The sequence below is a fragment of the Dendrobates tinctorius genome, unplaced genomic scaffold (assembly GCF_039654945.1).
Source record: "Dendrobates tinctorius isolate UK_male_01 unplaced genomic scaffold, ASM3965494v1 ptg000019l, whole genome shotgun sequence".
Classification (NCBI taxonomy): domain Eukaryota; kingdom Metazoa; phylum Chordata; class Amphibia; order Anura; family Dendrobatidae; genus Dendrobates; species Dendrobates tinctorius.
Window position 1 is genome coordinate 9,549,724 of NW_027361687.1, and position 14,536 is coordinate 9,564,259.

The window sequence follows — 14,536 nt, forward strand, 5'->3', positions numbered from 1 at the left end:
CTCCTCTCATGCTGTTGCTTCCTGGTGCGCAGCCATCGGGTATGACTCTGAGGGCGTGTGTGCGCAACTGGTCTCTTAAAGAGACAGCACACATTTTTCAAAAATTCTCCGAAAAAAATGATTCAACAGTGAGTACTATTTCTGACTCCTCTGCAATAGAGGAGGCACTGGAGCTACAAGTGTTTCCTGTTGCTAGCTTCGGGTTCCTTGTACTGTTGTGCCTGCGTTCTGTCTGTGTACCGCCAGTGTATCCTGCTAACCCTGTTTGTCTTCTCAGATCGTCCATCGCTCGTCATTCCATCACCCAGAATGATGTCTGTTATGAGCTCATTTTCTCCTTCACCTTTGATGTCTGATGAACTCCCTCTGCTGGTGAAAGGAGGTAGTGAAATTGATCTGGATGGGAAAAACCTGTCATCTGAACAGGTGGAGTGTGATTGGACATCCGGAATCTCTGAGTGGATGTAAGGCCGCCGACGCCCTGCTGGGTTGCTGGTGATCCTCTGCTCTGAGCTCTGGCCTCCAGTTTAGTCCTGTCTACTAAAGCTAAGTTTTTGCTCTGCTACTGTCCCATGAGATTTTGTCTGGTTTACTTAGTGTTTGTGTTCAGCCAGCCCTGGTTGGGACTGGCTGAACTCCATTTTTGTCTCTGATCAGTTGATCTCTTTGCTCTGTTTTCAGAATATACCTGAGTGCTGATATAGTGATTTTGAAGTCTAGTGACTTCTATCAGACGTGTTGGACATTATTTTTGGCAGGGTTTTTGATTGATTGCAGACAGTTGCTTTTCTTACCTGTCCTATCTAGTTAGTGAGGGCCCCATCGTTTGCTCAGCCTGTCTTTCTGTCTGTGTTTGTGTTTTCATCTGTTTTCACCGTCAATACATGTTGGGGGCTTTCTATTGCTTTGGGGTCTGCTCTGGGGCAGTTTAGATTTCCCCTTTCTTTAGGTTTATTTAGTTCTCCGGCTGTGAACGAGGTGTCTAGGACCACAGTAGGAACACCCCATGGCTACTGTTAGTTGTTGTGAATAGGATCAGGGGTCTGCAATCCGCTAGCTACCAACCTCTCCGGTTTTCTGGACTTAGCTTGTACTTTTGTTTTTTCCTCCTCCGGTGACTCATTCATAACAGATGTCTGTACTGCCTGTGCCAGTTCTGTCTTGCTCAGCCACTTGCTGTGGATCAAGTCCACCATTTCCTACTATCTTGGCCAGCCCACCTGTTCTTCGAGGTTAGCTACCATGTGTCCGGGGTCTAACTTGAGGTAGCACCTGTATCCCATGGACATTTCAATCTGACCCTGCTCAAGGGGTCTTACTATGGGTGTCTGGGGCTCGCATAGCCATGCCCCCTTTGGAGCCCTCGGACAGTGGTAGCAATAAACAAATGTACACTGAAACATCTGTGCCTCCACTTCCATTTGTTACAGATTGCTCCGGCCATGGAACTTGCTGGATCCCAAGCGCCTCCTGCTGCAGAGTTATACCAAGAGATTACCCACCTGAGAGACCAACAGGAGAAGCTTACAACCTGTCTGCGCAACCTGTCTGCATGCATAGATTCGGTGATATCTTCAGCTTCTTCTGTCTCTGCCCAGGCTGCGAGTACCCCTACTGCAGGATTCCAGATTCCCTTTTGTATGACAGGTAAAGGACTTCGTCTGGGGACTACTATTCAGTATTATGGCAATCCTGCTCAGTGTCAAGGGTTCATTAATTAGTGCACACTGCATTTTGAACTCCTGGGGCATATGTTTGTTTCTGATCGGGCTAAGGTGGGCTTCATTATGTCGCACCTCATTGGAGAGGTGCTCGCCTGGCTGAATTCGTTGTGGGAGAGAGGGGATCCTCTGGTTAATAATCTCCAGTCTTTCCTCGAGGCGTTCCACAAGACCTTCGACAAGCCTGGTAGTTCCTCTTTGACAGCTTCCTCTCTTCTCCGTCTACATCAGGAGAGTCTCATGGTGGCCCAGTATGCAGCTTGTTTCCGGACCCTTTCCTCAGAGGTATCCTGGAATAACGAAGCCTTGGTGGCTACTTTCTGGGAGGGATTGTCCGGGAGAATAAAAGACAAGCTGGTGGGTTGGGATACTCCTGCGACTCTGGATGACCTGATATCCCCAGTGACCCGGATTGCTCTTCGGTTTCAAGAACGTTCCAGAGAATCCAAGAGGGAGAGGAGACCTTATTGCCTGGTTCGTAGTCCCCAGAGACAGATTACTTCTCCAGCTTCTGCCTCTCTCCCAGAACCTATGCATGTGGATCAAGTGAGCTTGGGTAATCAGGGCCAGGAGGCGCGCCGCTTAGAGGGAAAGTTTTTCTATTGCGGTAGCTCTGAGCATCGGATCTGCTTCTGCCCGGAGAGACCGGTAAACTCCATAGCCTAGGGTCGATAAGAGAGGTTTCCCTGGGTAAGGATCATCCCTATTCTTCTCTGCAGACAACTGTGTCCTTATCCTTCGGCACGGTCAGATTTTTGGAGCTTTGCTACCTGGATTCTGAAGCCATGGGGAAACTCATCCAGCAAGCAGTAGTGGACTGTTACCAGATTCCAGTCCAGCGTCTTCCAAATCCATTGCAGGTGACGTCCGTGGATGGAAAACCCTTGACCGAGCCCGTTCTGATCCAGACTGAGCCAGTAGAACTTTGGGTAGGTCTGTTTTTATGTTTTGCCTGGGTTTTCTCACCCCTTGCTCTTAGGATTTCCATGGCTCCAAGCCAGTCAAACTGGAGGACCGGAGAAATTCTGCATTGGGGAGATTCCTGTTCAAAGCAATGCATTGCCCCCTTCCATCCTGTTCATCCTCCAGTAGAGCCAACTGCCCTGCCGGGTTTACCATCCTCGTACTGGACTTTCTCAGATGTCTTTGGTAAAAAGGAAGCAGAGAGGCTGCCTCCGCACAACTTATATGACTGTCCTATTGATCTGCTTCCAGGATCATCTCCCCCTCAGGAGTGAATCTATCCCCTTTCTTATGCTGAGTTCCAGGCCATGTCAGAGTACATCCAGGAGAACTTGGCTAGAGGATTTATCCAGAAATCATCTCCGGCAGGTGCAGGATTCTTTTTTGTCAAGAAGAAGGATGGGTCTCTACGGCCCTGTAACGACTACAGAGGGTTAAACAAGATTACGGTAAATAATAGACACCCATTACCTCTTACTTCTGAGCTATTTGATCATCTCTGGGGAGCCAAGTTAGATCTCAGAGGAGCTCACATCCTGATCTGTATATGTCAGGGAGACGAATGGAGAACAGCCTTCAACACTCGAGATGGACATTATGAATACCTGGTCATGCCATTTGGACTCAGTAATGCACCAGCGGTCTTCCAAGAGTTCGTAAACTACATTTTTAGAAATCTCCTCTATACATATGTTGTTGTCTACTTGGATGACTTCTTGATTTACTCAGCAGATTTGGCCACTCATCAAAGGCATGTTCGCCAGGTTTTGCAAAGGCTCAGGGAGAACAGACTGTACGCCAAGTTTGAAAAGTGCATCTTCAAGCAATCCTCTCTGACTTTTCTCAGTTATATTGTCTCATCCACAGGTCTAAAGATGAATCCAGAGAAGTTAACAGCTATCCTCAAATGGCCTCACCCGTCCGGGCTTAAAGCGATACAACGATTCCTGGGGTTCGCCATCTAATACCGTCAATTCATTCTACACTTCTCAACTCGCGTGGCACTCATCTCGGCTCTAACTCAGAAAAGGCGTAACCCCAAGGATTGGACTCCGCTTCTGTACAGCATATTTTTCGTCTCCATGAGGTTTCTCTCCACATTGTCTCTCACAGGGGTGTCCAGTTCACTTCGAAGTTTTAGAGGGCGATTTGTAAACTAATGAAGGTGGAGCTGGATTTTTCTTCTCTTTATCATCCTCAATCCAATGGGCAGGTAGAGAGGACCAATCAATTAGTGTCTGGATTCCTGCATCATTTTCTCAACATGCATCATGATGACTGGGTCAAGTTACTGCCGTGGGCGGAATTTTCCTACAATAATCATGTAAGTGAATCCTCTGAAAGGTCTCCCTTACAGATTGTCTTTGGACAGCATCCCGGAATCCCTTTTCCCATCTCTGGGCCTTCGGGCATTCCAGCAGCTGACACCTTTGTGGAGGAGTTTTCTGAAGTATGAAGAGATACCAAGTCCACTTTGGAAAAAGGCTCGCAAAGGATGAAGAAACATGTGAACAATAGATGCCTGGGTGGTCCAAATTTTCGGCCTGGGGGTAAAGTGTGGCTCTCCTCCAAGTACATCCATTTCAAAGTGCCCTCCTACAAATTGGGCCCCCGCTTCCTTGGTCCCTTTGGAGTCTTGAAACAGATCAACGCAGTCTCGAATAAACTGAAATTGCCTGCCTCATTTCATGTGCCTAAATCTTTTCCTGTATCCCTCCTCAAACCCGTAGTCTTGAGCTCCTTGTTTAAGAACCCGGGTACCACTCCTGATCCCATCAGCAAGTGGAAGTCTTTGAGGTAAAAAATATTTTGGCCACTAAAAGGGTAAAGGGAAAAACCTTTTTCTTAGTGGATTGGAAGGGCTTCGGTCCTGGGGAAAGGTCTTGGGAGCCCAAAGAGTATATCCTGGCTCCCCTCCTACTGGAGAGATTTCTCGTGGGCTTGAAAAAGAGAGGGGTACTGTAGAACTGGTGCCTGTACCTCCGCTGGGGTCCCGTCGGGGTCCCCACTCTCGGTCCGCTCCCTGCTGTCCAGCCTTGGTCCCTGGCTCCCCTCCTGCTGCAGATTTCTGGCACGCAGCCAGCAGGTCTCCGGGTATAACTCTGAGGGTGCGCGCGTGCACACTCCCGGTCTCTTAAAGAGACAGCATGCATTTTTCAAAAATGTTCAAAACCAACGAACCAATGATTGAACAGTGAGTACAAATTCTGGCTCCTCTGCCATTGAGGAGGTGCCAGAGCAACAAGTGTTTCCTGCTGCTAGCTTCTGGTTCCTTGTACTGTCATGCCTGCGTTCTGTCTGTGTACTGCCAGTGTATCCTGCTAACACTGTTTGTCTTCTCAGACTGTCCACCACTCATCACTATGTCACCTAGAACGACGTCTGTACTGCCTGTGCCAATTCCGTCTTGCTCAGCCACTTACCGTGGGTCAAGTCCACCGTTACCTGCTATCTTTACAAGCCCACCTGTTCTTCGGGTTCAGCTACCACGTGTCCGAGGTCTAACTTGAGGTAACACCTGTGTCCCTTGGACATTCCAATCTGACTCTGCTTGAGGGGTCCTACTATGGATGTCTGGGGCTCGCCTAGTCACGCCCCCTTCGGAGCCCCCCAGACCATGGTCCAATGGTTCTACTAAAATAGCAATAAACAAATGTACACCGCAACATCTGTGCCTCCGCTTCCATTCATTACATAAATGTATATAATTACCTTATTATGCTATGTATATATATCTTTGTGTTGTGTAGATAGGGACGGTGCAGTTTATAGGATTGACCACTAGAGGGGGCATAGTAGAGAAGGAATAGAAATCTAGTATAATAAATAGTTAATTTCAGAGGGGCCTACTGTGGGTAAGCCAGGAGTATTTCCTGATAAGAGTCAGTAGATCTAGGGAACCCATACAGCGCTGTCCTGTAGGGCTTAGAGCCTGGGACAACACAGTCACATTGCAACATTCACAAGATAGGAGCCAAGTTGTCCAGGGCTGGAGTATTGGAAGATTCAGCAACAGTGGAATACAGGACAGCACCAAGATGCCCTGCACGGGTATGGAGCCCAGAGGAGAAGGAAGCGGGAAGGGATGTATGCCACTGAACTGTGAAATAAAATTCTTCCATAGTGCTTGTTGCACAATTTGAAAGGTACGTGACTGCTTCACATCCTTTTGGGCAAAGGAGCCCTGGAGTACTAAAGCTGAGTGCAGTGTGGTCAGACCAGGCCACGGTGGAACATTGAGAAGTGGTGTTTTTTTCCCTCCCCAAATTTTTTTTGTGCCTGATGTACCTATACTACTGATTGGCAGGACTCTAACCCCATGGGGGTGCATGCCCATGGACTGAGGAATGGACCATGTGCAGCTGTGGCAACAGACTGTACTTCCGGAACAGGCAGCGCACATACGGTAGAATGGCAGTGCTTTGCACAAAGGAGGGGGGATGCCCTCAAGGACTAGAGGTGCTGTTTGGAGGACTAAGTGCCAGGCACCTGTTAGGAGAGAACAGACTCCTATGCGGTATGAAAAGACTACTCATATTGGGCTGGTGGATTTTCTACCTCATTCATATATTTGCCTTCCTGCATGGAGAATTCCTTGTACATATTAAATTTTTATTCTTTTCTTGGTCGGGGATGACCAATCTTAAAGGAGGGTGGAGTGTAAGGGGTGTACCGGGACCACGTGATGCTATACTCCCTTTCCTCATGTTGATTGTTCTTATAATTGTATAAAATTACCTTATGCTGCTTTGTGTATATATATATATATATATATATATATATATATATACATATATACACACACACACACATGTGTTGTATGGATAGGGACAGTGCAGTTTATAGGATTGGCCACTAGAGGGGGCATAGTAGAGTAGGAATAGAAATCTAGTATAATAAATAGTTAATTTAGGAGGGGCCTACTGTGGGTAAGCCTAGAGTATTTTCTCTTCCCCATGGCATCACCGTACATGAGAGATGGCATCCGCCCCAGGAACAGGTAACCTGCAGCAGAGATAAAAGAAGGGGGCGGCACCTCTACCCTCAGTTTGATTTCCTGCTCCTGCTGACGGATGCCTGCGGTGCTCTGCATACCTCCGGAGGGATCCCCCTCTGATGATTTCTGGTCCGGAGACCAAGGTCTGCGGTGTGGAGGGCAGCTGGGTGTGGTGGCGCACGCCCGGCATCCCGGCATCCAGGGAGCTGCCATGTCTTGCGCTTCATCCTGCCGCTGGACTCCCCGGTGGCCACTCCTTTCCGGAGGCTGGGCCGGGGGGTGTGTCCATCATGACGCTGGCACCAAGTTGATGGGACGGCTTGTGGGTCACGCAGGAAGTGACATCACATGCCGGGGGAGGTGGTGTGCTGAATAGGGATGAGCTTTCCGATATTGAAATTTCGGAAATCGGCCCGATATTTGCGATATCGGAATTCCGATTCCTGATTCCGATATTTTTTTCACATCGGAAATCTGAAATCCCATAATCCTTCAGCCTCTGAGCGCTCCGTGGAGCCAATCAGGAGCTGAAGAATTGCTGACAACATTGTGTAACTCCCCTAAGCTTGGTAGGAGGCATCCAAACTTGCTAGCTAGGGGCAGCGCTTCGATTGGCTGGCTGGATGGTGTGATCAGGCAGTATAAAAGGCTGCACCTGCCATTTTAGCCTCACTCTACTGTGAGAGCAGATAGGGATAGGTTGCTGTTGGAGATAGGGAGAGATCTCAGATCTAATAGCGATAGAAATTGTTTTTCAGCGACTGTAGCAGCCCCTGTGTGTTACAGAAGCAGTCTTTTTCCTCACTGACCCCGCTCAGTTTCATTTTTTGTGCTGTGCAGGCTCTCTGTGAAGTGCTTAGTGAGACAGTGCAGCGCACATTCACTGCAGCTGCTGCAGCTCCTCTTGCTGCAGCGCTGTGTGTTGTGTGTCTCACTGCCTTTTCACAGTCTTTTCTTTTCATCCCTTAAATCCCCTTCCCCTATTTTTTTCTAAAAGTGTAGCTTCACCATCCAGTACATTTTGGTGAATGCTATATAGGGATTTTTCAGTGAGGGTTCCCCCCCAATCCCCTACCCCCATTTATCCCTCAAATTTCCTGGTGCTCAGGTGCGCTTTGCACAGTTTAGTCACCTTCGCTGCGCAGACTGCCTGTGTGCTTTTTTTGGGGGGAGTGCAGCACCCACTAGGTCAGTCAGACTGCAGGACCCCTAGTGCGGCCTGTTCTATCGCGCACCCCCAAATTTTTCACCAGTAAATTCACTCTCAGTGCCCCTATAAGTGTTACTTTACCTCACAGCATCTATTGAGGTTAAAGTTAAAGGGAATCTGTCACCCTTTTATTGGCCTTTCAGCTGCCGGCATAGACATCGGGGGCTTATCTACAACATTCTGTAATGCTGTAGATAAGCCCCGGATGTAGCCTGAAAGAGAAGAAAAACACGTTATATTATACTCCCCGAGGTGGGCGGTCCGGTCGGATGGGTGTCACCGTCCTGTCTGGCGCCTCCCTTCTTCATGCAACGACGTCCTCTTCTCCCATCCTGTAATGGCTCAGGCGCATTGCTTTGCCCAGTTGAGGGCAGAGCAGAGTCCTGCAGTGCGCAGGCATTGAGAGAGGTATGGCGCCTGCGCACTGCAGAATTCTGCTCTGCCCTCAACAGGGCAGAGCAATGCACCTGCGCAGGAGCCATTACAGGACGGGAGAAGAGGGCGTCATCGCATGAAGAAGGGAGGCGCCGGTCGGGATGACGACACCCATCGGACCGGACCGCCCACCTCGGTAAGTATAATATAACGTGTTTTTCTTCTCTTTCAGGTTACATCGGGGGGCTTATCTACAGCATTACAGAATTTTTGACCAGTAAATTCACTCTCAGTGCCCCTATAAGTGTTACTTTACCTCACAGGATCTATTGAGGTTAAAGTTAAACACTATATAGGGATTGTACTGTGAGGGCCCAAGCAACCTCTGTGGCTGGTGCCACACAGCACCTGGCCCAGTCCTGGAGAATCCTTTTTTTTTGGTATCACAGCAGTGTCATTTACTGCGCTGTGACATCCGACCGTAACGTGTACACCAACACCACAAACATACGTTACTCTGTGTAGGCCACACTAGATTCAAATAAAGTATAGCAGGCACACCATCATACAGTGCCATTAGTGTTTCTTATACCTGTTTGTAGTCCTACAGGAATAAGCACACTAATCCTTAATAATTACTTTCTTGCCGTTCTGAATCCATCGATAGAGATGAAGAAGGCAGGGAGTAAGGGATGTCCCCGTGGCGGCCGCGGTAGAGGTGCATCGGCAGTTAGACATGGTGCACATCCAGAGCAAGCAGCAGGCCCAAGTCACTCAGCACCTACTTTCACCCGGCAGCAGTCATTTATGTGCAGCTTGTTAGGAGCGCAGGGCCATAGGCTGATAAGAGGGGATCAAGTAGAAACCGTTGTTGGTTGGATAGCAGCTGAGGCATCCACCTCAATGAGCGCAGCATCCTCCCAGAACCTCTCCACCACATCGGGTCAGGCCACTGAAGAGCAGCACCCATCTGCTTCTTCACCGCCCACTAAATTGCCCAGACATTCAGAGGGCCAGGAGCCAACCTTAATCCTCTTCTCAGAATCTGTTGGCTTGGAATCTGTGTGACAGCCAGACAGCATTCCTGCACCTGAAGAAGAGGTAGTGTGCACAGATCCGCAACCACTGTGTGCGTCTGAGGAAGAAGTGGAGGGTGGGCCAGTGCCCACAGTGACCAAACCCCATTCAGCAGATGATGATGAAACTCAGCTGCCAGTTTCTGCTGACGAAAGTGTATTGGATGACGAGGTCCTTGACCCATCATGGCATGCTGAGGAGCAGCAAGTAAGTGGGGATAGCTCAGAGGAAGAGCTTGCAGGTGTGGCGCAGCGTGGCCGTCCACGTGGGAGAGGAAGAGGGAAAAATTGGTTGTCGGCTCCCTCAACTTCAGCACCCGTTAGGAGCAGGGCTCTTTTAAAGAGCACAAGGGGTGCGCCCAAGAGTTGTGCTGCATGGGCCTTTTTTGACCAAGTTGCAGATGACGTTACAGTAGTCAGATGCAAGCTTTGTCGACAAACTGTGTGGAGAGGGAAGAACGTCAGCAACCTTAATACCACCAATATGTTGACGCATGTCAGGAAGAGGCACCCTATGGACTGGCAGCATCACACCCAAGATGATTCGCCACCTGCAGCTAGTCCCCCACCTTCCACCTCTTCAGCCACAGCGGCCACCTCTTCCTCCAGCTCGCAAACAGCTGTTCCCATTTCCTCGACAGAATGCCAGGGTGCATCTGCAGGCAGTGTTGTATGGCGACACACTGTCTGTACTTCGTCAGCATCAGCATCCCAATCGCTGGCATCCTCACACTCCCAATCTAGTGTGCAGCCATCTGTCACACAGGTGTGGGAGAAAAGGCGCCAGTACTCGGCAAACCACCCACGAGCACAGGGCATGAATTCTCGCATTGCCAAACTGCTTGCAGTGGAAATGCTACCATTCTGGATGGTGAGCAAGCCAGCCTTTAGCGATATGTTGGGGTTTGCAATCCCACAATACAGCATTCCCAGCCGCCTCTACTTCAGCAGGCAAGCCGTCCCTGCCCTGCAACAGCATGTGGAGCGTAAAATTAAGCATGCGCTACAAAATGCAGTTAGTAGCAAGGTCCACCTGACCATTGACGCGTGGACCAGTCAGCACGGCCAGGGATGCTATATTTCCATCACCGCCCATTGGGTAAATGTAGTTGAGCCTGGAACTGAAGTAGACAGTGCAACCGCGCGGGTCCTGCCAACTCCACAGATTGCAGGCCTCTCCTCCGTACAAATTGTCTCCTCCTCATACTCCTCGTCAGACTCGCCTGCACCCAGATGTACCACAACAACCAATTTCAGCACTGCATCGACCTAACATCAACAGGCCGTGTTGAAATTGGTTTATCTGGGTCATGTTAGCCACACCGCAACCGAGCTGTGGAACACGCTTAAGGAGCAGAGCGACATGTGGCTTGCGCCGCTCAACCTCCAGCCAGGTATGGTGGTGTGTGACAACGGCCAAAACCTGGTCGCCGCTCTGGGCCTAGGTGGTCTGACTCACATTCCATGCCTTGCCTATGTCCTAAACTTGGTGGTGCAGAGTTTCCTTAGGAACTATCCTGACCTTGAGGAGCTGCTGCACAAAGTCAGATACGAATGCTCTCATTTGCGGCGTTCAAGCATGGCTGCATCGCGCCTTTCAGCCATGCAGTGCAGATTGGGCCTGCCCGAGCACAGCATCATTGTTGACCTCGCCACCAGGTGGAATACGACTTTGCATATGCTGCGGAGGTTGTGTGAGCAACAACCTGCAATTATGGAGTTGCAGCTGCATCAGGCGCAAAGTAGGCGACACACATCTCAACCCTCCCACTTTACAACCACAGAGTGGGCATCCATGAAGGACATATGCACCATTTTGAAGTGCTTCGAGGACTCCACTCTGATGGTGAGTGCGGATGCTGCCCTACTCAGCCTGACTATTCCCCTTATATGCCTTCTAGAATCATCACTTAAAGGACTAAGGGATGAGGTTTCTCAGGAGGAGGAGGAGTACGATGAGACACTTGCACCAACCAGGCAATCTTCATCGGCCCGGTTGGTACAAAGCTCTGTGGGTGCCTCACAAAGGTCCAGGCAGGACACAGCAAGCGAGGAGGATGAGGAGGACTATGAGATTGAGCCAGAGGAGGAAAGTACACAGCGCTCTACTAGTAGTCACCAGATAGAGCGTGGATGGGGTGATGCAGAGCAGCCAAAGCACATTTCTCCAGCTGGTGACAGCGATGCATGGCCAGTTGACAGCCTTCAGCACATGAGTCAATTCATGCTGCAGCGTCTGAGAAACGACCCACTCGTGGCTCGTATTCTCCACACAAATGACTACTGGGTGGCCACCCTCTTAGATCCACGTTACCGGGACAGCCTTCAAAGCCTAATTACACCGTTGAACCAGGCGCGTAAAATGCAGGAGTACCAAGACGCACTGGTTAATTCACTCATGTACTCTTTTCCACCGCATAGCAGTGATACGCATGCACTAGCAGGCACCTCTGTGCATCCTGGGCCCAGCGGAATCCGTTCAGAAGCCGGTAGCAGAAGCAGTACATCTGCTACTGACAGGTTCAGAATACCCAACCTGTTCCAACGGTTTCTGAACCCGCAAACAGTTCGGGCACCATCAGTACAGACAGTGCAACGCCTTAGGAGGCAACGTTACCGTGACATGGTGGCACAATACCTCTCCACCCCTGTCAGTGTGCTTCAGTATGGATCTGCCCCCTTCAACTTTTGGGTCTCCAAGTTGGATACATGGCCCGAGCTTAGCCAGTATGCCTTGGAGGTCCTGGCTTGTCCTGGTGCCAGTGTGATTTCTGAATGCATCTTTAATGCAGCTGGCAATGTACTAACAGACCAACGTACCAGACTATCCGCTGCAAATGTGGACTGGCTTACATTCGTAAAAATGAACCAGGCCTGGATTTCTGGTGACTTTTGCTTCCCTGAGCCAGAGTAGAAAGGTTACATGCATGGTTAGTAGCAGTATGCATGCTCTGTCATGTGCCTATGTTGCGCACAGCATCATCTGTTATGCCCGTGCTCTGGCCTCTACTACCAACATCTAGCACCTGGTTCTGTGACTGACTCTTTCACCTCATACTGTTTTCCATGGGCTCTAGTACCGCCAGCTAGTGCCCATTTCCGTGACTGCCAATTTCACAGCATGCTATGTTTCTGGGCAACAGTACCCCCAGCTGTGCCTCGTTAGACCAAAGTGGAAAAAAAGGACAACAGATGCCAAACACCTATAGGCAGAAGCACAAGAGGTGGGATCCAGCCACGCCGGCTGTTTCCTGGCAGTGAAGTGCGGACACAGGTACCTCCCCCGTGGGGTAAACCGAGTTCCAGCATCGCCAGCTGGTTCTCGGGAGTGCCCAAGGGCACGGGTAACTCCTGCTCCAAACCATGTTATGGCAATGCTCGCCGTTACACGGTTGTGTCCGCCGCACTGTTCCACACCCACACCGTACACCATTCCGGCTCAGTTTGCTGTTATCCGTGGTGTCGGCAGTGTAGGAGCCCCCTACGTGGACTCCGGGACCTGGTGCTCAAGGCTGGTCTCGACAGTGCCAGTAGGCCCTGCTCCTCCCCTGCTGTGACTGCGGAGTACAGAAGAATGTGTCCGGGTTGCGGGGGCAAATGAGGCTCTTGCACCTTCTGCCGACAAGACATTACTCCGGTAGAAGACCCAAGACAGGAAGACAGATGCAGAAGACCCAAGACAGGAAGACAGATGCAGAAGACCCACGACAAGAAGACAGATGGAGATGTCCCCGGACTCCAGTCTTTTTGCTCTTGAACTTGCGTCTTTGTGGGGGTTTTTTGGGCTTCTCGGCAGTGCTTTTGGCTTATGTCACTACTATATTGTGGTACCAGTACAGCCACTGGCACTTTTACCTTCTGCTGCTTATCTGGGTTCCAGTAACGTCAGCTCGTTCTCAGTAGAGTCAATTGCTTAGGTCCCTCCTTTGTGGTGTCTGAGTTCCAGTAACATCTGCTGGTCCTTGGTAGTGCATTCTGGCACAGGTACGTCCTGCTTAGTTAACGGCCTCCGGTAACGTCAGCTGGTGCCCGTTAGTTCCATTGGCTGTTTTGCTGATTTCTGCTACCTGTACAGGTTCCAGACTCACCAGCTGGTTCTCTCAAGTTCCTGTGCCTACTGTTACTTCTGCATATTTCCTCTGGGTTTGGGACATTCTGCGACCAGTCAATAGCAGAATAACCATAGACAGAGGTTTAGGAAGCAGTAGGAGCAGATGTACATGAACCAAAAGCAGAATATCAATATGCAGTATTACTGAATAACAGTAATATAAACAGCAGAAGAAGACTAAGCATGGTTTAAAGGGAGTGTATCCATTCCTCCACGTGGTGCTTTTCAGGATCCTGACAGCGCCGGCGTACAGGGACTCACCCGCACTGTAGGGACCCCTGGGGGATCAGGACAGCCAGAAAGTATAGGTGCACAGGACCTGAGTGATGAAGTTTAGCAAGTCGACACGAAACCTACGGTCACGTGACTGCAAGGGGGCGGGGCTTAGCGTCCTGCTTTCAGAGAAGACAGAAAACTCAGAGTTAGGCAAAATGGAGTTCATACACAGTATGGACAGCGAGGTACAGGAGGGATAAACAGACGGGAGGTCAGACAAAGCCAAAGGTCATATACAAGAGAGCGGTGCGGTTCCAAAGGGACGAGCAGAGAGAAGTTGGGTCACAAGCAGAGAGTCATACACGAGAGGTAGCGCAGTACAATAGGGACAGGCAGAACTCGTAACAGGGACAGAACCAGATCAAAGCCAAACAAGCAAGCAAGATATCAGGCACAAGGCACACGTACGCACAAGGTCAACTAACTCAGCCGAGGGCAGGAATATAACTGACACCGGACCTAGGTCCAGTGAGCATTAAATAGCCGCCCTCTGCCAGGGAGAGGCGGAACAATTAACCCCCAGTCAGACCAGGATGGGCCAAAGCGAAACCCCTTCCTGGATCATGACAGTGCTCCTGGAAACTCCCTGCAAAGCAAGGTGAGCTGAACGCGGACAGACATCAGACAAAGGGAATATTGACACCACCACCAGCAGTTTTAATTTAATAATGTAAAATCACTAACCCTAACCCTAACTATCCCTAACCCCTAACCCTTACCACTAACCCTAACCCTAACTAACCCTAACCACTAACCCTAATCCCTAACACTTACCCTAACCCTACTAACCCTAAACCCTAACCCCTA